Source organism: Symphalangus syndactylus, chromosome 1 (genome assembly GCF_028878055.3).
Source record: "Symphalangus syndactylus isolate Jambi chromosome 1, NHGRI_mSymSyn1-v2.1_pri, whole genome shotgun sequence".
NCBI classification, from domain to species: Eukaryota; Metazoa; Chordata; class Mammalia; order Primates; family Hylobatidae; genus Symphalangus; species Symphalangus syndactylus.
The window spans coordinates 71762752-71769653 of NC_072423.2; the positions used below are offsets into that span (position 1 = coordinate 71762752).

The window sequence follows — 6902 nt, forward strand, 5'->3', positions numbered from 1 at the left end:
TTTGTTAAAGGACTATCCTTTCTCTATTGTGTATTCTTGGCACCCTTGTCAAAGATCAATTGACTTGATATATATGAATTTATTTCTGGGTTTATTATTCTGTTTCATTGGTCTATATGCCTGTCTTGATGCAAGCACCACATAGTTTTAATTACTATAGTTTTATAGTATACATTGAAATCAGAAAGTGTGATTCTTCTAGTTTTGTTCCTTTTTCTTAAGATTGATTTGGCAATTCATAGTCTTTTGTGGTTCTACATAAATTTTAGGATTCCTTCTTCTGTTTCTGTGAATAATGCCACTAGGATTTTGATAGGGATTGCACTGAATTTGTAGATCACTTTGGGTAGTATGAACATGTTCACAATGCTAAGTCTTCCAAACCATATATCTGATAAGTGCTCAATCTCCAAAATATATAAAAAAATAAACTACAACTCAATAATAAAACAACAACACAACAACAACCACAAACATAAATGAGCTACAGATTTGAGTAGACATTCCTCCAAATAAGACATATAAATGGCCAACAGGTATCTGGAAAAAAAATGCTCAGTGTCACTAATCATCAGGGAAAGTCAAAACAAATCCCAATGAGAGGTTACCTCACACTTATTACAATGGCTATTATCAAAAAAGATGAGACAGTAAGTGTTGGTGAGGATATGGTTTTATCTTCGCTAACCCTCATACACTGTTGGTGGGAGTATAAATTAGTACAAATATTGCAGAAAACAACATGAAGTTTCCTCAAAAAGTTAATAATAGAAAATACCACATGATCTGGCAATCCTACCTTTGGGTATTTTTCCAGAAGAATTGAAATCAGTTCTTGAAAAGTTATTAGTACTTTTGTGTTCATTGCAGCATGATTCACAATGGCAAGATGTGGAAGCAACCTAAATCTCTATCAACAGATGAATAGATAAACAAAATGTGATATACACATGCAATTAATTGTTACTCAGCCTGAAAAAAAGAAGGAAATTCTGCAAAATGCAACAACATGCATGAAACTCAAGGAAATCATGCTAAGCGAAACAAGCCAGTCATAGAAAGTACATGATTCCACTTATATGAGGTATCTAAAATAGTCAGGTTCATAGAATCAAATAATAGAATGATGGTTGTCAGGGGCTGGGGAGAGGGGGAAATGGGAGTTGTTAATCATATGGCATAAAGTTTCAGTCAAGCAAGATGAACAACCTCTAGTGATCTGCTGTACAGCATTATACCTATAGTCAACAATAATGTATTGTATACTTAAAAATTTATTCAGAGGGTAAATCTCATGTTAACTGTTTTTACTGCAATATAATAAAGACCTTTAATCTTTGGTTTATTTTGACCAAACTAAAAGGCTTAGATTTACTGGATAGATACAGGTGGTCATTATGGTATTCTTCAAATTTCAAAGAGCTGGTCACCATCTGATATGGTTTTGCTGTGTCCCCACCCAAATTTCATCTTGAATAGCTCCCAGAATTCCCACATGCAGCGGGAAGGACTGGGTGGGAGGTAATTGAATCATGAGGGTGAGTCATTCCCATGCTGTTCTTGTGACAGTGAATAAGTCTCACAAGATCAGATGATTTTATAAAGGGGAGTTCCCCCACACAAGCTCTCTTGCTGGAAGCCATGTAAGACATGAATTTGCTCTTCATTCACCTTCCATCATGATTGTGAGGCCTCCCCAGCCATGTGGAACTGTGAGTCAATTAAATCTCTTTCCTTTATAAATTACCCAGTCTCAGGTATGTCTTTATTAGCAGCCTGAAAACAGACTAATACACCATCTTTTTTCATCTACTCTTAAGCCTTTGGCATCTTGGGTGGCCTATGGTAAATTTAACACATTGAGGTGTAAAGAGCTTATATTGCAATTGGTATGCTGTTCAGCTTCAGGGCATGTTCTGAGCTGTCTAGGTAAACTCTGCAGTATATCTGCTCACACTGGGTTTCCACTCTTCCCACCAAATTTCACCTTTTTCAACCTATTCAAAGATAGCTTGAAACAATACTTTCATGTTGCTTTCACTTTACTCCCTCTGTGCATAGGATTTCAAAAAGCAAAATACTGTATTGATCAGGCAACTATCCTGGATTTTCTCAGAAAATACTCCATTCCCCGAAACAAGCCATCACCTTCAGTTCCTTTGAGGCTGCATCAGTTTTGCTATAGCAAATTTATAATTGGAAAATGGCATGAGATTAATTATGGAAATGCTTTTCCAATTTCAATAGTCAATTAATAAGCAAGTATATGAAGACCACAATAATTACATTGTTCTACAAGCATTGCACTACAACCCTTATTTAAGTATATTTAGACTTTTGAAAGAGAATCTGATTAGCATTATTTTTTAAATGAATTTGACATTCAAGGGATGCATGAATTTACTTTGGATGTTGGATTACAAATTAATGCTTATCAAATCAACATTTATTTTCTTTGTAGTCTAAGACTATCATCACAGAGAATTTTTCTGCACGAATTCCTGCCATGGTTATCACCAGGCTCATGAGTGAGATATCGGAAGGAGCAAAAACTTCCATGGACCCTATTAAAAGAATACTCTTTCCTGACATCTGTAGTAGCCATGTAAAAGTCAAAGATCTATCTTACTCCCTTAATTGAAGAAATTGTTTTTCTCTATTCTGACCAAAGAGGGAAAGTAAGAGCTAGCATAGACCCTGGAAGTTGGTCCTAAAAGTATTTGATTTAAGTAAAACCTGTGACTTATTTTCATAGTATAATTATATGCCTTCAAAGGCAGAGGTCCTAAGTATACAGTTAGATAAGTTGTAACAAATGTATAAGAAACACTGGAATCAAGATATACAATATTTTCATCACCCTACAGTCATGTGACATTTTACAATAGTAAAATGTAACAGGTCTATCTTTCCACACATCTTCTATAGTCGAAATTTTCTGGGAGTGTGTGGTGATCTTCACTTTGCCTCCTTCCTCCTTGGTATTTGGATGAATAGAAAAGGCAGAGGCTGCCGTCAATTCGTCTACTCATTGGTAGCCCTCCAACCCCTTCAGACATTTCCTGGGACACTAACTTTGGAGCCTAACAAACCAGGCATAACTCTTGGCTCTATGTCTACTTATTAGAGTTATTTTAAATGCCTGAGCCTTGGTTTCGTTATCTATAAGGTGAAGATGCTAAATGTACCTCGTATGGTTGGTGTAAAGATTAACTAAAATATGTAAAAGCCCCTGACGTTCAGAACATGCTCAGCTGATACACCATTCACCCTCTCTTGTTAAAATCTTGGGTGCTGGGTCCTTTCTCTCCCTCTCCCTCACCCCAAACAACCATCCAAAGGGTATATTCTAGTCTTTTAGGATGCTGCATTTTAAAAAGACACTTTTTCTAATCAGAAAAACCAATCCTCACTAATGCGTTAGTAAACTTGAATAATTTCCCTTTCCAGGTAACATATTTGCATTTTAATTTAAGCCTTTGGGAAGATATTGTTTTAGCCCAAATAAAGGACTTTGAGCTAAAAATGTCAGGAATTGGGTAATGGTGTAATATTTGGGGCCAGGCAGCAATATTTCTCTCTTGGTTCCAGACAGCTACCCCTCTGCCCATGTGCCCAGCTGCCTGTGTTAAGTGTAGGTGGCTTTTTTCAGGAAAAGATTACGTGTACAGGTTGCAGGCAAATTTTGGACAAGCTGCTTTAAACAAACTCATACAGGCGTTAAAGTCAGAGCCTGGAATCTAAGTGCCATGACAAGGAAGCTGCCTTCTCATGGCTGGAGTGACAACTCACAGTTGTTTAGCAGATGAGAAGTAGAGATCTGCATATCAACACTAGCATCATGGCAGCAAGCAATGGTCTCTGCTTTTGTGTGCCTCTCAGTGAAACCCACCTGGCAGGTTCTGCTGGAAGCGCCAAGAGCATATCAGGGAAGGTAGCCGACCAGCTTCCCATTTAAAACATATTTAAATTCAGAGCCCTCAGTGGGAGGCATCACAACAGCTAGATAAGCATTTTGGAGGGCTGCCTTTTTGTTTTCCTACCTTCCACACGCTGAACTGATAGAGCTCTGGCTACGCCTTGTTCTTCCTCTTCCTTTCTTACTGAAAGTGGTTGCTAACCATTAGAACCTGCCCAGGTGTCAGTTCCTATTCAGGGCTCTGTCTTCCTGTGATGCATCCTAAAGTCTTCTTTGCTATTGGCTAGTCCCTGATTTTGTATCATTTGCTTTTCTCAGGTAAACTGACTCCCATTCACCTTTCCTTTCATCATGCTTCTCTAGGAAACAATAAAATGTCTCTCGATCACAAACGATACTCTGATTGAAGCACAGTAGATCTGCTGTCTTTTCTCTCCCTGTGCAGCTTTGTAGATAGATTGTGGATAAAACTGCATATCAGCTTCTCAAACTGCTGCAAGCACTGACCCCAAAGCAGATGACACACGTCACCCATGATCATCACTCAGCTCAAGATTGATGATGAAGTACAAAAGTGAGAACTCTTTTAGCTGTATACAAGTATGCGCTCAATGTTTTCACAGCTTCGATTGTTTTAACAAACCATTTGAGGAAATATGTTTAGGCATAATCCTTTGCTTCCTTCTTTTTGGCATAGCATTTAGAACTCATACTTAACAGGAATTCACATAATCAGTATAAATATCAGGGAGCCGTGTATGTGTAATCCTGAGCACACACAAATAAAAAGCATAAAAAAGAATAAAAAGTATAAAAAGCAAGGAAAATTAGATACTTAGTACTATTAAATCTTCAGGTCCAAATTACTTTCTTTACACCTATCTATCGAGACAGCAGCAAGTTGTCAATGGGATACATGAGTGGAACCTTCAACATACAGAAAATAGTTAATTTCTTAGGCCAATGAATTAGGGACCAAGGGAATTGTGTTCAGCAATACATTGTCTTCCCTTGATCATTAATCTAGCTTACAAAGAGCTGCCCAGAGCAGGTTTTTTGTATTTTTTTTACTATACCTGGCATTTGGCATCAATTTCCAATGTCAATTGGCATTAGCCAATTAGGTAACAAGATTATGAGTGTCCAGCTACAGTAAAGAAAAATATGTCAAAGTCGATTTTTCTTTCTTAATGAGACTGAAGCCTCCATTTTGCTGGTGTCAAGAAGAGGAAGAATGGCGATCAATGAATTTGATGACTGTGAGAAATTTTAGTAATCAATGAGTAATCAATTTTGCAGTTTTTTTCTTTAATCATTCTGAGCAATTATGTGAATATAATCTTTGGTGTGTATTATTAAAATAAAAGCTTAGGGATTTTAGCAATACTTAAAGTTGTACTCCTTCCTTTTAAGACAAAATAACAAGAAAAAATAGTGGCCATGAAATTCTTGGAGCTTCTATTTGAAATAAGCCATTCAATATGTCGGTGATAACCAGCTCTGCAGAACTCTTCCACTTTCAAGTTCGGCACTCTTGACTAATTTTATTGAGCCACCTTAAGGTCCATCAGGGGCTTTCTAAATGGACTGTAGAATAATTCTCATTGCCCAAATAGTTAAACTATTCAGTATATGCAAGCCAAGAAGTCCTGTGTTGACTCAGTGCCAGGACTCCAAACCTCTGAAGGCCCTATTAGGAAAGATAAATGAGAAATGCTTTCCACCTACCTGCCCTTGCTTTCCACAGAATGAACTTTAAATCAAATTTTTAGCTTTATGTCACTTGAGAGAATAGTGAGAAGGGCTTTCAGGTGAAGGGAGAGCTATGATTAAAGCTTGTGAAGGGTTGAGAACAGATACATGGTAAATGAGTGTGTGTGTGTGTGTGTGTGTGTGTGTGAAAAATGGTGTTGAGGATTTAGAATAGACAGCATTAGCTGGTACAAAAAAAAGAAGTGTGATATATTTAAGGGAAAAAAAAGGAGAATACACATTTGATAAAAACAGTTTCCCTCCATCCATCAATGAATTTGGTGGACAGCTCTTTGCTGGCCACAAAAGCATCAGGGAAGAGAATATAAATGGAACTCAATACATTTAAACAGTAATGGGTCAAATACATTACTGCATGCAAAAGAATCTAACAGAACATGAAATAAAGAGCATCCGGCTTAGGAAAGAAAATCTTGTCTCTTTATTAGGATTGGAGGCCAGCATTCCTCTTTGGGAGACAAGCAGGCCTCCATGGACACTACAGGTCAAGTCTTGTGTTTTTGACACATTCAGTATGCAGTTGGGTTCCCAGCGACTCTTGATAGGCTCTAAAGTCAAAGGGCATGGGATTATTGAACTTTGGGTGCCTGACTTTTCCACACTCACAAAACCCAGAATGAAATCCCTTCTAGTCGCTGTTTCTCTCTTCTTTGGTAGAAGTTAAATGGGAGAAGAATTATGCTCTGGAGTAAAGGCTTCTTCGTCAGCCTCCTGATGTTTATACAGGAGAGTGATCTTTGCTGGGAATTACAATGCTCATGAAAGCGTTTTCTTTAAAACTTGCACAAATTAGCAATCATCATCATCTAAGCCTTTGGTGTAAGTCTACTAGCTTGTATGTGGTTGTAAGGATGTGCTATAAAACTTGGAAGGGCCATAGTATGCTTTTATACAGGTATTTTTCTTCCATAGATTCATATGTATGGTATCTTATTTTGGAGTCTTTAAAATACATATTTTAAACCACATCAGTAAAACTCTTCAGATGTTCTTGTTATATTCAATGTGGTCAGATACACAATCAGTGGTCTCTTCATGAACTAAGGCAACGGTCAAGCTGAGAAGCAGGCTAACACATCGCACATTGTGTGTATCTTTACAAAGTGCCTGGTGGGGAAAGTGCATGGGCTGAAACCCACCCAGCCAGCATTGTGTGCTCTGGAGAAAGCTGTTTTCCCACCTAGAAGATGTAATTCAGTAAATGCATGGC

General features: G+C 37.6%; 1 long non-coding RNA gene across 1 annotated transcript; it reads left to right on the forward strand.

Moving 5' to 3' along the window:
* The first annotated feature begins 895 nt into the window (after positions 1 to 895).
* LOC134733034 (uncharacterized) lies at positions 896 to 6435 on the forward strand. The gene is made up of 3 exons (XR_010116616.1): positions 896 to 1084; positions 4365 to 4493; positions 6350 to 6435. It is a non-coding gene; the product is annotated as an uncharacterized lncRNA (long non-coding RNA).
* The last annotated feature ends 467 nt before the right edge of the window (positions 6436 to 6902 follow it).